This window comes from Equus caballus, chromosome 15 (genome assembly GCF_041296265.1).
Source record: "Equus caballus isolate H_3958 breed thoroughbred chromosome 15, TB-T2T, whole genome shotgun sequence".
Lineage (NCBI taxonomy): Eukaryota > Metazoa > Chordata > Mammalia > Perissodactyla > Equidae > Equus > Equus caballus.
Window position 1 is genome coordinate 93714465 of NC_091698.1, and position 25260 is coordinate 93739724.

At 47.3% G+C, this 25260-nt stretch overlaps 1 protein-coding gene across 8 annotated transcripts in view; it reads left to right on the plus strand.

Annotated features, from left to right (window-relative positions):
• CYRIA (CYFIP related Rac1 interactor A) overlaps positions 1-25260 on the plus strand; it is a 102504-nt gene that overhangs the window by 16646 nt on the left and 60598 nt on the right. For 6 of the 8 annotated variants that reach the window (XM_023619492.2, XM_070236630.1, XM_070236631.1 and 3 more), the window contains exon 2: positions 24133-24288. The exons of 1 other annotated variant lie outside the window; for it this stretch is intronic. The gene's annotated coding sequence lies outside the window, so the exon portion shown is untranslated. Of the gene's footprint in view, positions 1-24132; positions 24289-25023; positions 25196-25260 lie in introns of all 8 variants that reach the window. One more of the 8 variants, XM_070236629.1, reaches the window with a different exon arrangement.

The window sequence follows — 25260 nt, forward strand, 5'->3', positions numbered from 1 at the left end:
ACTCATGTCATGACATCAAAGAACCCTCGTGGTGCAAACGTAGCTCAAGGTCCCCCCATTGTTAATGGTCGGGGACGGTAATAACAGTGCTTTCAACTACTGTTGCATCTTTCTTTGGGGCTTTCCAAGACACTTATTATTCTTCATATCTTTTATTGTTGTTGTTCCTACCCTGTCTTGCTGGAAGCAATGGTAGCCTCTTAAATTTGGAGAAGGAAACCCAAGGCACCAGGATGTGAGGACAGGGCCAAAGGTCATGCGGGGGATGTGGGGTACCACTCCACTCGGCAGCTGTGTGACCTCAGGCTGGTTACTTATCCTCTCTGTATCTCATCATTCACATTGGCAAAATATGGACAATCATGGGAGCGTCTTCCACCTAGGCATACTGTGACGCTTTAATGGGGTGATACATGGGAAGGTTGGAACCATTCTTGGCATGCAGTGAGTGCTTGGTGCACTCATGATCCGTTTTAGTTGCTAGCTCTGACCGCCCTTGGTACAGAAGGGAGAGGAACAGGCAGAGAGCAGCCCAGCTGTCTGCTCCGCGGGGACCGTCCTCTGTGTTGCTGGTCTTTTGAGAAGGAAGAGCAAAAGCAGAAACGAAGTCCTGGATGAAGGCTGGGATGCAGGACGCCATGCGCTGAGGGGCTGAGATGGACGGGTGGGAAGGCGGGGCCTCTGCAGCAGATGCGGCCATGGTCCTGTCTCGAACAGTTCTGCACGTGGTGCAGAGACTGGAAAACTCCTCAGGTTCAGGGGCCTTGTTACTGCTGTACCTGAGCCTGGGCGGTCGGAGGACCTGCTGGGCCTCCTGGTTGAGCAGGCCTTCTAGTCAGTTCCGGCCACAGGCCTCAAAGTGCTGGGGCGGTGACTTGGGCAGCAGCTTCCCAATGCAGCTCATTTGAGGCACAAGGACATTCACAGGGCCGTTGTCCGTCTTTGTCCTGGGCCTCCGGTTGTGTCTCACATGACGGCCTGGGGCAGGCAGTGTCAGGCTAGTGTGTGAAAGGTGTAGGCCATTATGTGTGAAGTGCAGCTCAGGAAACACGCTCAGAGCCAGTCTCGGGTTCAGGGGCTCCTGGGGTCCCAGGAGGACGTTTAAAATGCAGACAGGCACCCCCTCCTTCCAGATGCCTCACACAGTAGGAGGCACCTTCCACACACAGAATATCCTCTGGGGTCCTTGCAAACCCTCATCGCCTATTTCCCCCTGAGGCCTTGAGTAGACAGCGTTCTGAGCGGCCAGTGTGGACTGCAACATGAACTTGAAAACAATGAAACATCATTCTGCTTCTTAGTCTGTAATTGAGGCTTACCTTTCTCTAACGCGTTTAATTTAAATAATTTCATCCTGAGCATCCAGATATTTCAAAATCCATTTCAACATCTAATCCTTTTCTTACTAGGATTAACAGATTTTAGCAAGACAAAATAGCTCATTTAAAATGCCGTGTTTTAGTAATAACAGGGAAAATAAAGGCCTTCTTTACATGTTAATCATTTTTCCCTTCTGCTAACATTAGTGGTGTAAAGCATTCTGTGTACATCTCTGATGATATGTGTCATTCAAGGGCACAAGGACACTGATTTTCAGGTTGATTACCACCTACGTTGTCTCCCTTACTCTTCACGACAATCTCAGAAGTTACACATTATTTATGCCGGTTTTAAGGAAGAGGGAACTAAGGCTCAGGGGCCCGTATGAGCACCTGGCCCAGGTTATAATAGCTGGTAAAGGAAGGGGCCAGGACTTGAACACACAAGTGTGTCTGACCCAGAGCATGTGTTCTTGGCACTGCATAGCGTAGCGATGTGTTGCCTGATGATCAGACCCAACTTTCTGAGAGCACTTTATCTCCCCAGCTTCTTGGGTCAGAGTGGGTGAGGATTTGTGTTCATGAAAACCTTTACAATGTGGCCCAAAGTGTTTATGTGAGGGCAATCCTAGTAGTCGGGAGAGATGGTCCCCTGTACAAGTCCTCCTCCCAGCATGTAGTGGGGTGGAGGAGTGAGGAGACCTCAGGGTTAATCCAGCCTGGCTCCCCAGTGGGTGAGTTCTTCCCCCCCTACACCCTGTGATCAGCTTCCACCCAAGACTGAATGCCTACCCTTTGTCCTTCTGCACATGTTCAGTAGCAATGGGGTTGTGATGATTGAGCCTGGTTCATTCATTCATTCATTCAACAAATATTTATTGAGTACCTGCTGTGTCCCTGGCACTGAACAAAACAAAGCCCCAGCTTTTCTCTTTTATGCACTCGTGTGCACGTGCACACACACACACACACACACAACGTTAGGCAGTGGTGAGTACTGTGAGAAGAAATAAAGCTGGGTAATGGGGTAGAGAGTGAAGGAGGTTCCCTTTTGTGTGGTGGTTCAGAGAAGGCAGTTGATGAGCAGACATCTCAAAGAAGTGGGCGATGAGCCATGTCACGACCTGTGGGAAGGTGTAGATTGGACAAGGCAGAAGGAAAAGAAGCTGGGGAGACCCTGAGGTGAAAGTGTGCTTCCCTGATTCAAAGACAGGAGAGGAGGCCTGGAGGTATGTCTGGGGAGAGTGAATGAAGGCTGGAGTGGTGAGGGGTGAGGGGGACCCCAGACAGGCCCTGTAGGACCTTGTGGAATAGGATTTGAACAGGAAGAAAGGAAACTCACATTTACAAAGCGCCCGCTGTGCGCTCAGCTCTGGGCTCGGTCTAATCTTTTTGATATCTCTGCCAGAGGAGCTGGTGCAGGGGGTGCAGGTGAGGAGGCTTGAGGTGCTCGTCTGCAACCAGGTCGCTGACAAATGGCAAAACCAGCCTTCAGACGAGGCCTTTGGATTTCAGAGCACATCCCAGACCTGCTTCACATTTAGACATTTGTTAATTATTTAGTATTTGAATATGCTTGTTCATTTCTCTGCTTCATATCAACTGTGATGATACAGGCAAGCTCAATTTCCCCTCACTAATTTGCATTAACACAGTTAATGGCTATAAAACATCTTTTTGGAAGGGAGATTGTACCAGATGTGGTTTCATTGCTTGAGCAAATTAATACATCCCCTGTTACCTGGTACGTCTTAGAAGTCTTATTGGAGGTTCTCCGGAGAAACAGAACCAGTAGACAATATACATGTGCATCCAAGAAGTCCAGGAGCTGCAGTCTCAGTCTGCAAGCTGCAGACCCAGGAGGGCAGATGGCGATGGTAAAGTTCTAGTCAGAGTCCAAAGCCTGAGAACCAGGAGAGCTGATGGTTCAAGTCGGAAGGCAGGAGGAGACCCATGTGCCAGCTCCAAGACAGTCATACAGAGAGAATGAATCTCCCATACTCAGCCTTTCGTTCTATTCAAGCCTTCAACGGATTGGATGAGGCCCACCACATTCTGGAGGGCAGTCTATTTAACTCAGTCTACAAATGTTAATCTCACCCAGAAACACCCTCTAAGACACACCCAGAGTAGTGTTTAACCACATATTTGGTCACTCCACAGGCCAGCAAGTTGACACCCAACACTAACCATCACAGAGACCATTTTTGTAAATGTAAATACAATGAAAGAAAACAGAAAGTTCCAGTGAGGAGGCTCCGACAGTAGACATGCCTTCTTTGGTCTTGCAGGAGACCTGAGCTCACTTGCCAGGGCAGCGCCCAGAATCCTGTCTCCCATTGCATGGACCAGCTTCTCTAGATTCCTGAGACTCTGCTGTTAGCCAATTCAAGCCCTCTCCATTTTCAGGGCAACACTCAAGCTCCACTTGATAGGTTGACTCAACAGACAAGATTCTTTATGATCATCTCAATGAGGGATTTTCAAAATGTTCTACATCATAGCCACATGGAAAATGGTAATATTTGTACAGCACACAGAGGAAATGGATGACGTTGCTTGGCCACAGAGGAGTGGCCTGGGGGACTCTGACCACACTAACCCCCTCTCCCCAAGCTGTCCCCCTAGACTAAGGGCATAAATTAGCAATTCTTGTCACATGGTTAGAAAAATCCAATTTAGACCAAGCCATCTATTTTACAGATGGGAATATGGAGGCCCAGAGAGGGAAAAACCAGAGCTACCTGGTTACTACTTGAGACCTTCCTGCACACTTCTGGTCGCACTGCATGGCTCGCCTTGCCATTTTAGTCACTCAAATTCCTGAATTATTCATCAGTCATTTGTCACAAATTGTCAAGGACAGCTGACTTGTGTATGTGTGTGTGCATGTATACACACACATGACCTCTTCCCAACTAGGTTATAAATTATCTGTGGACAAGGTCCTTGTCGTGTTCTCTTTCTTTTCTTATACCCTTCAAATTACTATGCATAATGGCTTGGATTTTCCTACTATTAAAGTACAAATGAATAATCATCCCTCCTTATCCTTCTAAATAAACTGTCGCATCCTCCTACATCGTGTCCCTTCTTCCAGAAAGCATTCTCTGATGTCCCTGGCTGCAAATGATCTCTGCTTTCTCTGACCTTCCAGAACATTTTCTTTGTAATGTCTTAGAGCTTTTACTGCTTTCTACCTTATATTAGGGTCTTACGTGAACATGTTCCACCTCCCTCTCCAAAAATATGACCACCTGGAAAGCAGAATTACATGTGGCTCGTGCACCATTTTTGAGGGTCTGTTACATGTCAGTTACTGCACCAGGTCTGTTATTACAGGAGCTCATTTAAACCTCAGCAGCCAAATGAGGTGCGCATGGCATAGTAGCTTCATTTTTATTATATGAGGAAACTAAGGCTTAAAGAGGAGGGACCTATTTAGGACTGTTTCAGTTGGAGCCAAGACCTCTGGCTCTAAATCCCATACCCTTTACACCAGCCCTGGATACTTCCTTGCTTACTTAGAGAATGTTTGTTGAATAAATATACAAGCCAAGAAGAGGTGAGTTAATTAATTTAGAGGGTAACCAATGCCAAACTTAAGTCATGTGTGATTTTTGTTAGTGGTCATAAAAGTACCCTCATATTGGAAAAAAATGAAAAGAATGTTGGTTCTCATGGATTGTTCTGCTCGCTTGCCAGTTGTCCCCTGGAACATCTGCAGGTTCAATTGAAATATGACTTTCAGATGAAAGAATGCTATAACTGTCCCAAGCCCTTCTCCCCTGCTTTCTACCACAGTGAAAACAGGATTGTATACTGTTTCATTTTGATGTTAGTTTCCTTGATAAGCCTTGCATTTATGAGGGCAATCCAATCAGCTGCTGACCTATAGGAGGTTCGATGGTTGTGGCTGTGTGTGTGTGTGTGTGTGTGTGTGTGTGTGTGTCTGTGTGTACAGGCAGCAGGGCTATGAACACCCTGCTTTATTTGCTTTATTTTTCTGCTCTACTTCCTTCTTATTTCCCATAGCAATAATTGACCCCCTTCCATGTTAAAGACCCCCCAAAGGTAGAAGAAAGCCTGCACAGCGATGCTGGATTCATTTTCCATGCGATTACTTAAGTGTGGCTTCCAAGGAAGTTACTTCTCAAGCCCAGTTAATTCAGAGCCCGAAAGCCCCTAATCATGCTTCTGAGTTTGGCAAGTCTGTTCACAAACATCTGCGAATAAAACATGCTTAGAGGAAGCTTTTGACAGACAACAGTACTTAAGCCGCAGCACCCGCTTGACAGATGCATCTTGAATAGCATGATCAACTCCAGCTCACGGAGGACGTGGCAGGGAGTGCCCCAGAAGAAATGGCCATCTTAGGCTAGAACTCACTGAGGTCAGACTTCAAAGGGCCCTACAGATCCTCGCCACAGCCTGTGTGCCACGCTGGTGTGATGGTTCTCTTTTTATGGATGCAAACACTGAGGCTTCCATGACTCAGCCTGTCTACTAAAGGGACGGATCTTTGAGGAGAGCCTTTCCGATTCCAGTCCTAACCTCCCTATGTGGCAGGATGGACATGCAGCTAAGTGGGTGTTTGACTTGGCCCCACACTAGCTTTCTACCTTGAATTAAATCACAGCAGGAGTAGAGAGTGCTGAGATGCTGGCACAGGGAGTCAAGAAGAGGAATGTACATCAGCGCCCTTTACCACTTCCAGGTCTGTGGGTACGTGCACTTGACTTTAAGGCATTGAATCCTTATCGAGTGTCTGCTGGAAGCCGGGCACTGCTCAAGGCACTGGGAGGAGAGTGAGGACTGATGCGTTTTCTGCCTTGAGAACAAGTCTAGTGGAGAGTTGTTTCTCAGAATATAGTCTTAGATTGTGGAACTGGTCCTGGCAGAAGACATTCAGAAGGCATGCATTCATTTCTTCATTCCTTGAACAAATAATTTTCAAACACTTACTCTGTCTGGGTGGGTATGACAGGGATCAAGACTGACCTGAGCCTCGCCCTGAAAACATATTTTCAGGATGTCTAATTGTGGGTGAAAAGAGATAGAACTGGGAATATTGTCTTTATAATATTTTAGGGGGGAAAAAGGTGTGGAAAATGTGCAATGTAAATAAAAGTGTAAAGAGGTTGTTTGTACAGAGTTATTTACCAACTTTGTCGTGTTTCATTTCCATTTGATGGTATGTCTTTTTTACAAAAAAGCATAGCTGTCCGTGGAAGTCGCTGGAACCTTTCCTTGGCTGATCTAGACAAGTTGGAAACGGTCAACTGTGCATCTTTAGTGGTTTTGTATAATGCAGGCAGGCTTTTGCAACACTGTCACATCTTAGGATGTTGGATAAGGTTCTATCCCAGACCCTTGCTTCTGGTGTTCCCCCTGCCTACAGATGCCTTTCAGCTGCTTTTCTCTGTGGCTGGATGCTGTTTGTTGTTTAAGCTATAGTTTATAGATCCTTGGCTAAAGTCATTCATTCTTGCATTTAACAAATATTTATTGGATGCCTACTTGATGCCATGCATAGTTCTAGGCACTGGGGACATAATACATTCTTGAGGAAAAGTAGGTAATAAAGTAATAATGATAATAACTCAGGTAAAGGTACTAAAGTAACATCTCTTGCCTTCTAGTATGTTAGAAGGTCAAAAGATCAATGGGGGAAAATGGAGCTGAGTAGAGGGGATGCATTTTGATCTATGCTGGATGTATTTTAAAGGTAAAGCCAGAAGAATTTCCTGAAGGATTGGATGTGGGGCATCAAATAAAGAGGAGGCTAAGAGGACTCAGTATTTTGTCTGCAGAAACTGGAAGGATGCAATTGTTACTACCTGAGATGAGAAAGACTGTGGATGAAGCAGGATTGGGAGGGGAGATGAGGAGTTCAATTTGGGGTCATTTAAGTTACAGGCATCCAAGTGTAGATTTTGAGTAAGCCATTGGTTATTGCAAGCAAGGGAGAGGTCAAAGCTGGAAATATGAATTTCAGCTTTATCAAAATAGAGATGGCATTTAAGGCTGTGACACTGAGTGAGATCACTTCAGGGGTGAGACCTCATAGAGGAGACAGAGACTGAAGACATGAGTCCTGGGGGAAACCAATGTCAAGAGTTTTGAAAAAAAGAAGGAACCAGCCAAGGAGACTGAGAAGGAGCAGACTTTAACTAGGAGGAAAAATGAGAGACTGTGAATTCCTAGAGGTCAAGTAAATAAGACTTTCTAGAAGGGATGATGACTCAATTGTGTCAGAATTGCTGATGGTCTAGTACAGATGAAGACTGAGATTTGACCGTTAGATTTAGCACCGTGGAGCTCATTAGTGTCTCCCACCTATGACCCCAGCCTACCCAGCTTGCCCCCTCTGCCTGCTGTTTGCTCCTCTAATGCTGCTCTCTATACTGCAGTGACACGTTCTGTTTAGGTAGCTGTGCCCCCGCAAAATAGCTTTATGTCTGCAATCCTGGAGCCATCCTCACTAATTTACTCATGTAGTGTCGGTGAGCACCTTCTAGAACCTATCAAGATAGGATGAATATGCAGAGGTCAGTTGGGCACTCCTCTACCCTCAGATGTCTTACAGTCTAAGGAGAAAGACAAGGCTTATAGAATCTGTTAGAGCCAAGGAAAGTGGTGGAGATGTAGTCGAATTATGGAAGTTCAGAGGACAGAGAAATTGTCCCCGGGGATCAGGGTTGAGCCCACGGCTGAAGTGGCCTTTGAATTTGGTCTTGAAGGATGACTAGGATTTGAAGGAGGTGGAGTGAAGAGAAGACTGTTTTAGATAGAGGGAAGTGTGAGAGCAAGGACATGCAGGTGGGGCAGCTGGAGGGTGGTGCTGAGCTGAGGCAGGGTGTGGGAAGGGGAGATGGACGGGCAGGACAAGGCTAGCGTTTTGGCTGGAACCTGATGAAGAGGGCCTTAGAAATTAGAGGCTGGGCTTTATTTCGTAGTCAATGAGGAAGTCATTAAAGGCTTTTGAGCCATGGGGTGACACAATAATAGCTGTACTGCTTTGGGAAGAGTCATCTGGTTGCGTGTGCAAAACTATCCAGGAGGAAGATAATAAGGGTCTAAATTAGGGCAGCCGCAGTGGGAGGAAAGAGGAGGGGACGACGTGAGATGCTGCTGAAGCGGAGTCCACAGGACGTAGCGCTTCAGGGTGCAGCATGCATGGAGTGTGACGGGGCTGTGGGCCCTCCCTGCAAACCACAGAAGCCCTGTGAAGTGGAGTGGCCTAGGCGGTCACTGGTGCTTGTCACCTCCACCCCCATCCTCTTCCGAACCATGAATGCTCAAACTCACCTCATTAATGAAATGAAGCTTGCCTATTTTTGGAACTCTGTGATTAACACAGCTTCTGCATTCAAGAAACAAAGGAACCCTGTGCATTTTAGGACTGTCCACCTGCACTATGTCCACCTTAAAGAGGTAATTGTGGAGGTGTGAGTGCTGGCAAGGCCCATCCCGGTCACCTTCAGCCTCCAATATCTGAGCATCTATTGCATCTGATCTGATCAATTGCATACAGAGTTCTCAGGAACTGTTGAGCAAAAGCAGTTCTCAAAACCAAGAGAGGGCAATCTAAGGTGCCACCTTGACCAGCAGTGCCATGGGAAATGCCAAGTGACCCAGATGGGGCTCATTTTCTCTAGAAAATCCAGCCCCAGGAGCATGGCCTTTGTACCAGAGGATGGAAACCCTCTCACTGTTCTGTGATTCTCTCAGCAGCAGCTCGGGTGGGCTGAGACATAGCAGGTAATGGCACCCAGGGGGATCATCACTAATTTCAGTGAGGTTGGAACTCCAGGCTGTGGGGGAAGGGCCTGGCCTGCGGCCAATCCCAGCATCCCAATTCATGTGGCAGCATAGGGGGAACAGCCTTTGTGGCGACGCTGGCTTCCTCCTGAATCTGCCCATAAAAGGATGAAAGAGCTGCTCTCTGGTCGGCATTGGGTGGGATTGCTGATGATAAATTTTTTAAAAGTGTGGGTTTTTTTCCCCTTTTTGCAAGGAGTGTGTGTGTGTGTGTATGCATGTGTGTCTGCTTTCACACAGTTTGCAGCCTGTATGTGGTAACAGATGGATTCAGCCTCATCTTTTACCTAGTGTTACAGAAGATAAAACTGAAACTGGATGATATGCTGCCTCTTCAATTTAAGAGACAAAAAAAAAAAAAAAAAAGAAAAAGGCTCTTTAAGGGAAGCCCTTATGCTAGCAAAGAGTGGTCCAAAATGTTGTCTGGCTCTACTCAAAAGGCAAAGTATGGGAGAACCATTTAGAAATTATTTTCTCCCCCAGCCCAAGACTTCTCCAAAATATATGATCTCTGTGTCAGAAGTAGGCCAAGCTTTAAGGCTATCATGAATTATATATCAAGAGACAGCGTTACCCAGGAGTCTCGAACAAGTGCCCTATGGTTTAAATTTTACAGACGTTTTCTCCCCAGTGGCAGCAATTTCTGTCACTGCATTCTTCCTGAAATGGAAAAGGAAAGTGTTTTACAAAATGCGAGATGAGACGTTATGCTAATAAAGGTGATTGTGAAATGGTTGGAACCATTCTCTTCCCCTCCAAAGGAAGCTTTTCTCTGCCACACACGGGCCCTGTGCTCCGGCTGCCTAGGCAGGCAGCCTGCTTCGGCTTTGTCTTGCCTCATTTCAGCAGGAGTCAGAGACATCACAGAGCCAGGGCTGATTGAGAGAGGAAACAAATCAACTGGGCATTTGTGCCCGTCCTCCATGGCCAAGACCTGCCCTTACACCTGAAGGTCAAATATGAGTAACCCACCCATATATTCTCTAAGATCCAAGAAGGGCTTTTTGAAAGGAATTCTTTTATTTGAAATTGGAAGCATTAACTGACTAAATAGGAAAGATGCGTTTTGGTGGGGTTTTTTTTGTTTTTTTTGTTTTTTTGCTGCTTTCCAACTGCTGCATGGATCAGAAAGTTAGCCCAGAACACGGGTACCGAGGACAAGACTTCCCCAGACAGGCACAGCACTGGCTGGAGCCTTCCAGACAGGAGCACCCATGGCTGCGGGAAGTGATCTTCTCTGCTCCACGGGCCGTAAGCTCCATCCCAGTTCAGTCTTCTGGGGTGGACAGTTTACAGTTCAGAGCTCTCCCCTGTACAGCCTTGAAAGAAGCCTCGTGTAATTCTTCATATAGGCTTCTCATCTTTTTGTCATCTTTAATTACCCTCTCATTACTATCTCACTTTATTCTTATAACACTTCTGGGATGTGGTGTACACATCGTGTTTTTCCCATTTTAGAGATGCAATAATTGAACGCCAGAGTGGAAAAGTAACTTGACTAACGTCACTACTACTGGAGTATTGATAGGTAGATAGATAGATAAATAGATGGATAGATAGCTAGATAGATAGATAGATAGAGATAGATAGATGTGGGTGGGTAGGTAGGTAGATAGATAGATCGATCTACACATACACACGTGTACATGATATAAAATACAAACCTGACAATATCGCCCCGTCCCTGCCAAACAATGAAAGGTGAAATGCTATGCTCCAGCTCCCAGTTAGAGGAGCCCCTCCGTGATCTGGCTCAGCCGCGCCTCACGTTTCTGTCCAGGCTTCCCTCCACCCCATCACTTTCTTACGCTCCTGCCATACCCACCTGCCTGTAGTTCCTTACTTCAGGAACGTCATCACTCCTCTCCATTGTTAGTGCCCTGTGACCTCTGCCTAAGCACCCTCTGTCCCCACTTTCATTCTCATGTCCCTCCTTTGCCTGGCTAAGCCCTGTGTGGATTCCAGACTCAGTTTAGTCATTAGCCCTCTAGGAAGCCTTAACTGACCACCTTCCCACTATGTGGGTGGGGTGAGGTGCCCATCACTGGTGCTTCCACATCCCCATTGCAGCAATTGCCACCCTGTATTTTGATTGTCGTTTCATGTATTTATCTCTTCTAGTAGCTCGTGGGCTACTAGCAAAGATAGTTGAGGTGTGGCACTTTGTTCTCAGAACCTTCATCCCTAGAGTGGAAGAAATACAAGAAGCTAGTGATAGGCTGTAGGCTGGGCCTCGGTGGGATTCTTCCCCTCCGTTGCTGTCCATCTGTTTGGATGCACCCAAACAAGGACTCAACCCACCAGGCAGGGTTTGGTGACTGTCCTGTGTGCCACTGAGCTGTGTGGCTGCATCCAGACCCCAAGATGAGGTCACAGCTACCACTCCATTCATCAGCTCCACTGACCCAGGCCCTCACCACCATGCCCAGCTGACACGTTTACAGAAGAGATTGGTCTCCAGAGTCTGTGGCATCTGCTGGAGCACTGAGTCAACAGTCACTGGGGGAGAAACAGGTCGTTAGGGTAGAAGGAACACGGGATTCAGAGTCAGACTGACCTGTGAGAGAATCCCACTTCTGCCACGGACAAGCTGTGTGATCTCGAGAAATTCACCTAAACACTCTGAGCCTTTGTGTCTGCCTCAGTAAAATGAGAGAGAGATGTTACATGAAGCTATTTTTGAATAATGAAAGATTATTTTGTAAAGTACTTCGTACATAAAGGATATTCAGAAATATTGGGCATTATTACTATGAAAAAAGTCACGCTTGCAGTCTAATTAGTCAAAAGATTATTAGTAATGTAGCAAAATTATTTGGACGTTACTGAAGAAGCTATCATTTTGTTGCTTTAGATAATACAACTTTAAATAAAAAAGAAAAGAATTTGTTTAAGGCACGAGCATCAGAATTAAAGAAATTCACTAGCTGTTTGGCCTTCAGTGCATTTCTTACTTCTCTTAGCCTGGATTTCCTTGTCTCCATTATGGCTGTAAGAAGACCCACATTGCAAGTCATGGATGTGAAGGATGGAAGGGGCAAAGCTCAGCCAAGCAGACAGCTGGTTACTTCCCTCCTGTGGCCCCAGATCCTGTCTGGATTGTAGCCAGCTTATTCCTGAGCTCCAAGTAAGCCTTCAAGAGGGAGTTTAGAGACTTGGACAAAAAGCATTTTCTGGGCACCCAAAAAACTGTGTTGAACTGCGAGTCAGGCCCTCTTCTCCTGGGCCACCAGCCCCTCATTCAGAAAATGCAGGGGGTGGGTGGGGCAGACAGTCGCTCAGGTGGCTTCCAGCTCTGGCATTCTGTGAGTCTGATTTATAGTTGAATATAGTCAGTCTAATTTCTAGTTGAGTGAGTTGTCATTCTTAGACAGGCAGGGCAAAGCAATCCTTGTTACTCTGCTCACAGTTCTGGGGCCTGAGAAGGCATTGGGTCCTGTCACATCTAGAATGAGCTCTGAACTCTTGGGCTTTTAATTAAAGGGCTTTGTGAGTCAGATGGTTTATGGTCAGATTCAGATCTTCAGGGGGACACGGAGGGAGGTCCTCTGTCCTGTCATCCACTCTTGAGAAATCGGCTGCCTCTTCCAGGGCAAGGGCGGGGGAGTGGAAGCCTCGCAGGGGGACTTCTAGGAAACACTTGTGGTTAAGCTTCGCTCCATAGCCCCTCTGACTCCAGGCCCCAGAGGCTCAGGGACAGTCGGTATGTTGCATATCATCGCTTTTTTCCTTGTGAGTGTCTGCACTGCGCCTGCCTCATCCGATTCGGTTATGATTCCCCCATGGTTGGCACAAGGCCTCAAGTGTTTTTACCCATCACTGTTTCCGCTTCGGGTGGTTTGTGCTAAATGCATTTTCAATCCCAAGTGGTACAAGGGATAAAAGGATTGTCTAAAAAGAGTGGCTTCTGAATGCGTGGAAAGCAAGGCGGCCTGCCTTGTGTTTTTAACAATTGCCTCCCCAGAGGATGGTTTGAAAACCTCACTTTTCAAGATGTTTCAACTCATATTAGAAAGTGGTTTAAATAAAATTTCTCTTCTGCCCACTGCTGCTGTGACTGTCAGGCTAGTGTTTATTTGTTAACCTAAGTCTCCAGGGCTGGAACTTCACACCATTTCTTCTCATTTCCTTCCCAGAGGAGGTGAAATAGCACTTGTCAGATTCTTCTACCTGGTGTCACTGTGAGGGGTTGTGCACACACCGGAGTGTGGACCTGCTGGAGAAAGTGCGTTGTAGACCCATTTACTCTTTCCACAAACCGTTACTGAGCTCATATTCTCTGCCCAGCACCATGTTAGGGCCAGAGTTTTGACTTATTCTTGCATTGTCACCCTGTAGCACACATCACAATGTGCTGCACCCATTGGCCTCCCAGGGTTCTCATGAGCTGACCCAGTTTCCTTTATTTTCCTCCAGGATGCTTGTATTTTCAAGGAATTTGAATGGGCTACTGTGTGGGGACAGGTGGGGGACTCTCCTGTGCATTGTAGGATGTTTAGCAGCATCCCTGGCCTCTACACACTAGATGCCAATAGCACCACAACCCACTCCAGTTGTGACAACCAAAAATGTCTACAGACATTGCCAAATATGTCCTCATAACTTTGCATTTACCAAAATGCCCTTATGTCCGTTGTCTTAGTTATGTGTAAGGAAAGCAAGGATTTTTCATTCGTGTTTTCTTGCCCTGTTCTGCAGCCTAGACTTCCATCTCCATCCTTTCTACCACCGTTCAAAGCCATCCTCTTTTAAGCTTAAGGTAATTGAGGACAAGGAAGGGAAGAAATGTGCCCATGCAACAGTGAGTTGAAGGCAGAGCTATAGCTACGAGGTACATCTCCTGTCTTCCCAACTCATTTCCTTCTCATGGATCCATTTAGTGATGTGTTGATAAATGTTTGATAACTGATTCTCTGGGAAAAACAAAAACAAAACACACCTGATTAGGAGTGTTTGCCAATTTCCTTCTACTTGTAAGACTTCACCTAATGTAAAGATGGGAAGAGATACGTATAATTGGCTCTGATAAGCTGGTGCCAAACGTCTTTAGGACACTACTGGATCCATGTGTGCTTCTGTTCAAATATTAGTCTTACTCTGTTGTGGACTTTGTTCTTCCACCCATCTTCCCTTCCCCCATAATATACACACTTGTTGCTATGAAGTGTGATGGGGGTAGCATTAGCCTGGTAAGGGTTTTTGATCACCTCTGGGTAGTATAGAACAGAGTGGCATTTCCTCCTTATTCTGTTAAATGAACATTTCTTTTCACAATCTTTCCATCTAAGGAGTTGCAGGAGCAGTAGGGCAGCTGTGATCTTAGAGCATAAACCTTAGGGAGCTCATCAGTGGGATCTCCTGGACAGAATGAACTCCTGAGCAGGAACTAAGTGATGTTGCCCAGTATCAGATATGTTGAGGGGGAGGTACTTGAAGGTACAAGGTAGTGATGGCCAACAGTTTTAGCCCAGATATGAGCTCTGACTTTTGTAAGCCTCAGTTTCCACTCCTATAAAAGGAGAAATAAAATCACCTTCTTACTGTTGTTGTAAAGTACAAAGGAACTGTCTTATGCCTGAGCCTCAGATGCCTACCCACCTGCTTGGTGGCTTTGTGGATTGGCTGGTGGTTATAATATTGAAAACCCATCAAGCCTAAGGACTGAGCTAGTCTTGACGTTTTTACCTTGGCCATAGTTCTGTGCCATGTGCTCCTATCCAGCTTCTCTGTGGCCCAGCATTAGACTTGGGGGAGGCTGGGACTGTGGGGAGAACCCTCAGCTGGTCATCAGGAGACCTGGTTCTCATCCAACCCTTAATACCACCTCCTTCCTAACCTCAGGGAGTAGTTTGATGTGACTGGAATGTGGGTAGCACCAGAGGAGGGGCGAGAACATATTGTGGCATTTAGACTTGATCCTGGAGGTGGTGGGAAATTCTTTAAGCAGGAAAGACACATCATCAGATGGGTGCTTTAAAAAGTTCTTTCTACAGAGTACAGGGCCACAGTCCAGGCAGGATGAAACCAGTTAGGAGGTTGGTGCAACAGTCCAGTCAAAAAGTGATGAGGATGGGTGGGTGCTAAATGCCAAGTTATGCAGATAGAAAGTGCTGTGGGAGTTCAGAAAAGGGAGAGTTCAGTGTGGACTGGGGTATCAGAGAAGACTTCATGGAAGGGGTGAGGCTGCTGTTGGCTTTGAAGGATGGTAGAAAGGATGGAGATGGAAGTCTAGGCTGCAGAACAGGGCAAGAAAACACAAGGCTGCAGTAAATCACATTAGGGCTTAAACTGAGAGTTTATATAAAGAATGGTTCTCAAGTACTATGGACCCATTTAAGGAGGAGCTTGAACACTAGGCTTAGGAATATGGATTTTGTTAGAAGACGGTGGTTCCTACAGGTAAAGTGCATTTTCCTGTCGTCGGTTTCTGTGGGGATCTTATCTCAGGCATTTTACCGTCTGCAGCTTCCATGTCCCTTTTGCCCATGGAAGGCATAGGGTGCGCAGGACCCTGATGCAGGGGTGTTTGCATAGTTCTCCCTCTGCAGCCCTGCACTGTTGGGGAAGGCAGAATCCTTCTGAGTCTTGAGAATGAATGCAGAGCAGAATGTTGATCATATGACTCCTGATTTGCCTCACAGCAGGGGGCCTGGGAACAGGAGCAGCTGTGTTATTGTCTGTCTGCCTAGGCCAGGGTGAGCGTTGTCAGCGGTGTAAATAAGCCGGCTCTCAGCTGTTGCAGGTATGGCCTCAGTCACTCCTCCTGGTGTTGACTCTGACTGTCCCCCTTACTAAGAATGATGGAAATCCCCTGCTTTGCCCCTTGCCTCCTTTGTGAAAGTATGTCTGGCTCTGGCCACGGAGGTGAAGGATGTCCAGCCTCGTAGCGTCCGAGTGAAATGAGACTTACACTTACTGTGAAGTGTTAGAAAACAGAGTTTGCTGGCAAACGCTATGAGCTAGATATCATTACCTCTGACGTTCACATGAGGAAACCAAGGCTCCGTGGGGTAAAGCAGCTCAACCAAGGTTGCACAGCCAGGAATTGGTCAGGCGAGAACTAGAAACCAGGCGCTTCTGGACTTCAGCATCTTCCTGTGAGATGTGGATTGGGGCGTTCTGCAGGAGGGTCTTCATTTTCAGGATGTTTGGAGCATAGGTCTGCCATGTAAGAAAGTTGCTTTCTCAAATGGCCACATATATCATCAATTCAGCTCTTACAGAAACACTCCATTGAAGGGCGCTTGTCCACATGGAGAGTCCCTGGTTCCAGAGATCCCTTCTTGATACAGATGGGAGTGAGTGACTTGCCCAGTGTCAGAGAGATTTAGGGTCAAAGGAGAAGTCAGAGTCCAGATCTCCTGCCCCTCAACCCTCAGTGCTTCGCCTTCCAACCAGCCCCACGGCTTAAGTGGGTCTCCCCAGAACACCCAACATAAGCCACCTGGAAGTTGCCCTTCATTGATGGTACCATAGGCCAGGGGCTGCATTCACAGGTGGTTTCTGGCCTTGGTGGCGCCTGCTGTGTGGACCCATGTGGCTTTTGGGTACTTGAGAGCTGCAGGTGCTTGCATGATATGCTGGAGGACACCAGAGTCATCAGGAACTTGTACAACAGATAGTTTCAGCCAGATTAGCTCTCAGGCTGTGCTCAGTGCAGTCTGGTCATGGTACCATTTCTTAGTTTCTTGCTCCTAGGCAGAACTGGCCTTGAACTTCCATAGTAGTCATTGACTGACAGTCCAGGTCAGCTTTGCCCCACTTATTTAGGGGCAGTCGTATTGGCTGAAGTTCAAATAGGTGCCACACACTGCACTGGTCATTTCTAATCTTGGATAGCCCTATCAACCCTGAAATGGAGCTATTGTTCCCATTCTACAGATGGGGCAGCCAAGGCTCAAAAAATTACAGTTCACAACTATTGAGCTCAAGACCCCAGGCTCTTTCTACGGCCCCATCCTCCCACTAATGCATACAGAAGCATGTGATATACAAACGTCCTGTTCAGCGTCACAGTAAGCATCAGTGCCTGCAAGGTCCTCTACAGCCTGACACCAGCCTCTTTTCCTACTAGATCTCTGCCACTTCTTTCCTCCCTCCCCAGCCACACGGAGCTGTTTACTGCCCTCAAGGAAGCAGAATTCTACAAGTTCAACCATCAACACTTGTCATTTATGCAGGGCTCTGGGCTCCTTAGAATAGCCTGTAAAGATAAATAAGATGTGCTGCTCCTCTTAAGGAACTTCCCACGTAAGGGCAGAGATAAAACGTGAACATAAATAGGTATGGTGGTTTTTAGAAGAAAAAGCTCATTTGACCTTCAAAGTAGCCCCAAGAGGCTGGGGTATAGAATTGTAATATCTGAATTTAGCAGCGTTGCATCTGAAAATCAGAGAGGAAAAGTGACTGACTAAAGCTCAAGCAGCTCAGCGAAGGCCAAGTTGGGGGTAGACCCAGGTTTTGTTGCCCCCTATAAAGTGTTCTATATCAGGGCATCGTCCTGGCTGTGTCACTGGTGATGGTCAGGCATGGCCTCTGCAGCCTGGACCATGTTTGTCTCTCTCTTAATGCTGCCTGCCTGATGGAGACAAGGCAGGTGTCAGCTGCTGATGCCTCAAACTGTTAAGCTGTGGCCCTTTCCCTCCCCCAAGGCGATGCTCCTGTAGTTGCAGCCCTGGGAAGGGAGGAAGGCACAGGAAAATGCCCCAGCAGTCTCAGACGTGATTGTGCTGGTGCTCAGGGTTGTCAGGGTGAGGAGGCTGACCTCACTCAGTTTCTGAAGTGTCTCCCACTCCCCCACTCCGGGGTGGACCTGATGTAACCAACGCTGTGAAGTACCGTCTCAAAGAGAAGGGGTTCACTCTCGCAGTTCTCTTCAGCTGAAACACTGGGTGGAGTTTTCTGAAGTCATTGACCAGTGTCCTCCCGTGATTCACATGGGGGCACTTATCTTAATGGCCGTTTAGGGGTGACAAAGATCACAGACAGATGTCAAACCACAACCTGGGGTCTTGAAACAAGGTGAGCCTGGGAGGAGAGAGCTGGGCTCTTGGCAGATACCTCACCTGGGGGTGATGGGCTGGGTGCCTCCATTGCCGTCGAGCACAGTGGTTAGAGCGAGGGCGATGAGATGGAACCTGGGTTCAAATGTGCATTTCACCACCAACTTGCTGTTCACCTTGGGCTGGTCACTCAGCCTCTCTGAGTCATTCTCCAGTTCCTTATCTGTAAGGTGTACCACCATTTTCAATAAGATTGATACCTGTGAATCTGACTTAAGTTGGAAAAAGGGTCTTACCTATTGACCAAAAATCATCACTTGCGGAATCTTATATGCAAAATGGATAAAAAGCCTGCCTGTTTGTGTTATTGCAGAACGAGGGCCCAGAGCCCTGCCAGGGAGCCCCTTCAGTGTCTGGGGCATCTGAGACCAGTGAGCTTCTCTAGAGCTCTCAGAAAACCGCTGGCCTAAACGTCCTGTGATGCCCATGATTGTGTGACTGCTGGAAATGGTCTCTTCAGAGAAAGGACCGGAACCTGCGGTTTTCTTGTTAGTGCTTCCCTTTACTGTATTGAGGTGTGAGTTTGACTCAAGACTGATTTCCTGGTTTCAAAAAAACAGAAGATTCTCTTTCCTCTTGGTCAGAGATTCTTGGGATGGCAGATTCTTGGAGAAAGAGTGAGACAAAAGCAGGCTTTACATGCCACCTCCTTCCTCTCCAGGCCAGTGGGGTGAAAGAGGGTATCCCCAGCCAGAGGCCTGCAGCTCCCTGCTCTCCAGACATGGTCCATGCCTGCTGGCAGTGGAGGGAGGCCAGCATGTCCCAGCGCTGCACGGCCCCTGAGGAAACACGGTCTTGTGTCCTGCAAGTAGACTGCGCTTTCTCCAGTGGGTCAGAGCGGCAGCTGCTCCCCACGCTGGTTGCTGGTCCAGCTGCCTTAGGCCGCCCTGGAAAGGAGAGCCACCGAGCCCCACGTTTGGAGGACTGACTGGTTATCAGGACAGCTGCACATTCAGGGTCTGGGTGCCAGGGCACAAGGAACTCAACTGTTCTTTTAAAATATGTTGCTAAAAGTGGTCACACCCTCGCTTCTCAGATCATAGCATGGCTGCTTTTTAATCAAGTTACATCGGCCTGTTTTATATGTAAGGCCTACAAGCCCACAGGTTTAGAAGACATTCTGGTGAGCAAAGCGAGAATGAGTGGCTGCAAAAGGCTGTTAGTGTGGTTTGGATGCAGAGGATGTTCCCAGAGAGTTCTCTACCAACACAACCGGTGTGCAATAAGCGGCCCCGTGACTGTGGATCATGTCAGGGTGCCCATGTGCCCTTGTGTGCCTGGGACAGTCCGGGGTTATGCCTACTGTCCCAGTGGCATTATCAATAGGCCCCCTTTCACTCTCAGAAGCGTCCAGGTTTAGATGATAAATCATGTGGTCCCGTGATTGTGTGTACCCATGTACACACATTTAGTATCGATGCAGTGAGGATGATATAGTTAAGTGAAAACCTGTGCCTGTGTGCTCTGACAGCTCCCAAGTTGGCTGTGGGTTAGCACCGTTGCACCACCAGCATGGGTAAGGCATGTCACCATTTCACAGCACATGTGGCTCAGAGGTGAGATCTGGGCCAAAATGTCAAATAGGCAATGGTTCAGAGCTTTTCTCATAGCCTACTAGCTTTTTGACCTTTAGCAAATTACTTAGCTTATCTCAACTATAAATTAAGAATAATCATTCGGCCCTCGCAGAGTTTGTGTAATTACTGAATAACCTGTGTAAAGCATCTAGCTTATTTCTTGACACATATTAGGCTGCCCACAAATGGTGGCTGCAGTTATTGTGATGATTATTCAACAATTGTTATTATTGTGGGTTTAGTCTCTCCGTCTGTGAAGTGGTGAGAGATGACCGCTGTCCTATCCCGCTCCCCAGGTCTTCGTGAGGCTGAAACCGGGCAGCATCCCCAGAAGCCTGGTGTCTCTGAGAGTGTGGGCACTATTAGAATTGGGGACTGCCAGCAGAGTCTTGCTTGCCCACCTGCCCAGTGGGTCCATCCGTCTGCGACATGGTCACTGGGTTCCCAAGACATCATCCCTTCCACCGCCTTGAAGACTCTCCCATCTCAGGCTCTCCCTCCATCTTCTCCCTGGCCCAGCCTACTTCCTCCTCCCACTGCTGTGTAAACACCAAGGCCAGGATGTCATTTGCTGGTGCTGACTGATGGTGGGCTGCCACCCAAGAGGGCTGTAGACCAAATTCCTGGTCGTCCCTGCACAGCGCCTCTCAGTATTCTCTGCCTGAGTGTCCCTCCCTTCCTCTGCCTTTGGAATGAAGCTGTCGTCTTTTCCTACTGCCCTTCTGTATTCCCTGTTTCTTTCCACTAATTTGCCTCTCTGCCGTCCTCACCCTTTCTTTGCTTTCCTTTTCCTTTTCAATGCAACTGCTTTGAGAGGGTTTATTACATAGGGGTTAAGAGTAGGAATTTGAGCCAGATTGATTCAAAACTTGGCTCTACCACCCAGCCACTGAATCCCCTGGACGAGGACCTCCATTTCCTCACCTGTAAAGGGGGCAGGAATAAGAGCTACCTAGTGTGCTTGCTGCGAGTTCCAGGTAGTTACCAGATGGACGGTGCTCAGCAATGCCTGACGCACAGCAGGTACTCGATGAGTGGGAGCTGTTTTGTTATCTAAAAGCCTGCCTGTCCATAGTTCTTCGTGTTGGCAGGTGCTCCTGGCACTGTGGGAAAGAGGCCACACTGAGGTCTCCTGACTCAAAGTTTCACTCTGCTCCTGGTTAGCTGGGACCTTGGACGAGCATACTCCCACCATGGCCCTTAGATACCTCATCTGCTCAGCCTGGAGGGTGGGAACGTGGTCTTTCAGGCTCTTTAGTCTCGTGTCATCTATTTCACCTTCTCTTCAGTTTGCCCTCCCACTTTTTAGAACCATTCAAAGTGGAAGACACACAGCTGTTCTAAGCTATTCCTCAGCCCCTCCACTGAATGGAGGGGGGAGCACATGATGTAATGAAAAGGTCACAGGTCACTAGACTAGAGGTCAGAAGATGCCTGTTCTAGTCCTGGTTCTGTTGTGTGACCCTGGACAAGTCATGTTATATCTCTGGATTTCAGATTCCCCATTTTTAAAACGGAGTAATTACCCCCTGCTTTGTACCTCTCTTAAAATGACCAAAGAAGACAGGATATTGAAAAATGTTCTGCTGGCTGCCAGGTGCTACAGAAATGAGGACTCCTGGTGGTCTCAGGTGGTGTCGGTCTCCTCCAGGCATGGAGCAGAGGGACTGTGGCAACGGCTCCAGCTGTCCACAAGTGCGGGCGGCAGAAACAAATTAGTCTTGGTGTTGTGTGAGGTTGTGCTGCTTGTGGGGACCCGAGACAGGAGTTATAAGTGTCTTTCCCTGCTTGATCTCTGTTCCTGATGGACATCTGGCCCGCGGCTGACTCAAACAGGAAACCACGAGCCGTCACTTCAAAAAGCTTGGAATCCTCTCAAAGATATGCTTACTTCTTGTTGCTTTGTGTTTGTTTGAATGATGGGGCAATAATTTACAGAATCAGGGACAGACCCCTGGAGTGAGCCTGTCCCTGGTAGGACCTCTGTGATCAAATCTATAAGGTGGGAGGAGGTGGGTGTGGTGAGGGCTGGATTAGGATCCAAATCATCTGAATGCTGGTCATGGACCAGAGCCAGGTCGGTGACATCAAAATTCTCCAGAAACTTTGGCCTCTTCCCCTGTTTGGGACTGTACATTTTTCTTAGCTTTTCCAGGCATGCAGCCAGTTTGGGGAACTGCTGGGGTGGGTGGGCTTGCCTGTTAGGGGTGTCCACATTCCCGGCCCCTCCTGGTACTCAGGGCACTGTAAAGTATTATTAGTATTAGCATTGAAGTATGATTGGACTATTATTATAGTTATCTCTTTGTGTGGTGGTTCAACTTACCAGGTGACTTCCATCCTTAATGGTATGCGTTGGGAGTTGGAGAAGTTTTGTACACATCTGTAAAGAAGTAGAGTGGACAAAATGGATAGAAAAAAACTGTGGAAGTAGCTTAGACTCATGGTCTGGAGGAGACTCAGCATTCTTCTGGCCTGACTCTCTTAGTTTTGTGGTAGAAGAAAACAGGATTCTTGTTGGGCCCAGTTGGGTAAGTCAAGTCCCAATCATATACACTGAAAATGGGTTATCATTTGGAGGGCGTTTGAGAAGAAAGCAATGGGGATGGGACCGCACCCCTGGTACCCATCACTTCAACAGCTTCTCTCCGGTTTCCAGGTCTTTTTGTGGCACATGTGGCCTCTTAGCCACAACCCAAGTGGTCTGACCCCAGGATCCTTCTTTGGAAATTCACCTTGGTCAGTGTCTATACTCGAGTGTCGGTGGGAAACAGTCCCTGTGCCAGGGCACCCTTTTCCTCAGCCTGTGCTCTGAGGTGGGAACTTATGGGCACAGCCACACAGCTGGAGCAAACAGGCTTCTCTTCCCCGCTACCGCCATGACCTGGTTTCCCAAAATGCAGGGCCAGCCCCGCCAATGCCGGCTCAGAAATCAAGTCAGGCCAAGGACTTTTCAAAGCTGCTGTGTTTTCTCTATCATTTCCTTCCCTCCTCCCCCGCTTCACTTCCTGTTTTTTCTTCCTCTTTCTGCCCCCACCCCCATCTTTCCCGCCGTGTCCCTTGTTGTCTGAGAACAGGAACAAAGCACCGAGCGTTGATAATCACGATTTCCTGATGGGTCCTCTCGCTGCTCAGAGCCAGGGCGGCCCAGCTTCTCTGGGCACCGGAGCCTGGCGGGAGCACAGCAGGAAGCCATGGCCTTCAGAGGCCCCGCCTGAAAGAGAATCTAACAAGAATGATCCTTCATGTCCTTACAACAATTTACAGCTTCCAAAGAACTATCTCCTGCGTTCAAGCTAAAACACCAGAAAAATAAGACAACAACTAGTGTTTTGGCCTAATAACTATAGTCCAGTTGAGATGGACAAAACATTGATTTGGGAGTCAGATATGCGTTCTTTCCTGGTTCTGCACCATACTCACTTTATGTCTCGGCAGATCATTCTGGTTCTCTGAAGTTCAATTCCCTAACGCCTTGGGAAAATGGAGCTACTGGTACTTCATGGGGAATTTTGAGGAAAAATTAGGAAAATGTATCTATAAGAGTCACGTGATACACCTGGTAGATATTATTTGCTTAACAAATGTGAGATCCCTTCTTAGGTTTTGGTTTTGGGCACAGAGGAGTGACTGTTCAAATGTACAGTAGCCAGAGAAATCACATAATACATGATATCCGTGGAAGGAGAGTCCATGTCTGTTACTGTGTTTTCCTGAAACATGGAGAGAGAGACAAAGACAGAGGGACAGAGACAGAGAGAGACCGAGAGACCTGTGAGCTGGGTGCAGACATTCCCGTCGCTGAAAACAAGGCCCAGCCACTGCTGTGCTCATAGGTCACATTATTCCATAACAGTATTTGTCTAATGGGAAGCAGGGAGAACCAGCACAGCCACATGTTGAGGTGGACTGTTTTACTAATTTAGCTCCCGGGGGAAAACTACAAAAATAGCAATCTGGAAAAAGTGCCACCTCCCTTTTTGAAAATCTGTTTAAAAAAAAAAAAAACAAAAAGACTTCCCATTCAGGGTCAGTGACCATTTGTTTGAGAAGTCAGCCTGACCATGTGGCTGCTTTTTAAAAAATTCCAAAGGCCAGAGAGTCAGAGACGTGTGCTAATCTAGATTCTCCTCCCAAGCGGCCGAACCTATGAATGAGGCTGTCTTCTTCTCGGAGCCTCAGTGTCCCCAACTACAAAATGAAAGCATTAGACAAGGTTATGGCATCAGTGTCTTTGAGCCCTGGCAGTCTGTGTCTCTGGGACTCTCTCTGCTCGCTTAAAATATGTGTTATTACAAAGGAGAACAGGAAATGGCTTCTTATAGTAACATGACTTGCATTCCCTTTTAGCGGATTATCACTCACTTAAGGACAGAGAAACCACAGCACTCTAGGGGGCTACCGCCCTGATTTGGGGAGCCAGACTTGCCTTGGCTGGACAGCTGCTCAACTGGTTCGTCACATCAGCCTGGCTTGGTGAACCTGACTCACAGGAGAGATCTCCAGGTAAGAAACAACTGACTTTGGTTATAGCAGACAGCACAGTGGTAATCCACATTTTTAGTGTAGGGAATGTGTGATATATATGCTTACAGAATACTTGGAAGTACTAAGGGCAGTCACTTCACCAGATTTTGTCATCTTTGATTGGAAGACATGCCTCCTAACACCACATACATGAAGGAAAAAGACAAGGATGTGGTTAATAATAATTGCCATGCATTTCAAGGTTGCCATAATTTTGTATGGTGAGAGGTTCCTGGCTTCTCTAACTGCATTCTGAGTGGGAGCTGTTGCTATCTTGAGTCTTGTGAGTGTTTAGGCATGAAATAGAATAGCTTAGAACAACTGCCTGCAGGAGGAGAGCAGATTAAAGCTGTAGATTTAAGTTGCTTTTTTCCTTGCAGAATCCATTTGAGATTAATCACGGTTGAGATTCCTTGCTGCCCATCCTGGCCACTCAGATGTAGATGAGAAGCGGGAGAAGTTCTTTAGTAGCTAAGCTGGCATGGAATTTCAGTCTCATGCAGAGGTTTGGCTGGTGTCTCACTTGCTGTAACATTTTTAGAGGCAAATTCAGCTCGTGAAATGATCACCCAGGAGCACTTGTGGTGCACAAGGTGCAGGTCACCATTCCTCATCCTCTTCCCTCGCCACCAGCGTGTTGGTTCTGTCTTATTACCTCCCTCCTCTCTCACCTCCTCCCAATCAGTTATGGACATTTCTTATCTGCAAGGACAGGGCCACATCTACTTGAACTTCTTCATTGAACTTGGACCTGACATGAGTTGCCATCCTCCTAGATGACTAAAGATCTACTGAGGGTTCAGCTCCCTGGACTCTGTTATAGTAACACATCTCCTTTAAGGTAGTCCGGGGCACCCACACATCCAGGAGATGCCAAGACCCTAAGGTGGGCACATACCTGTTACTCTTTCACTAGTTGCTTATGTTACCTTTGCTGTCCCCTGTTTTAAA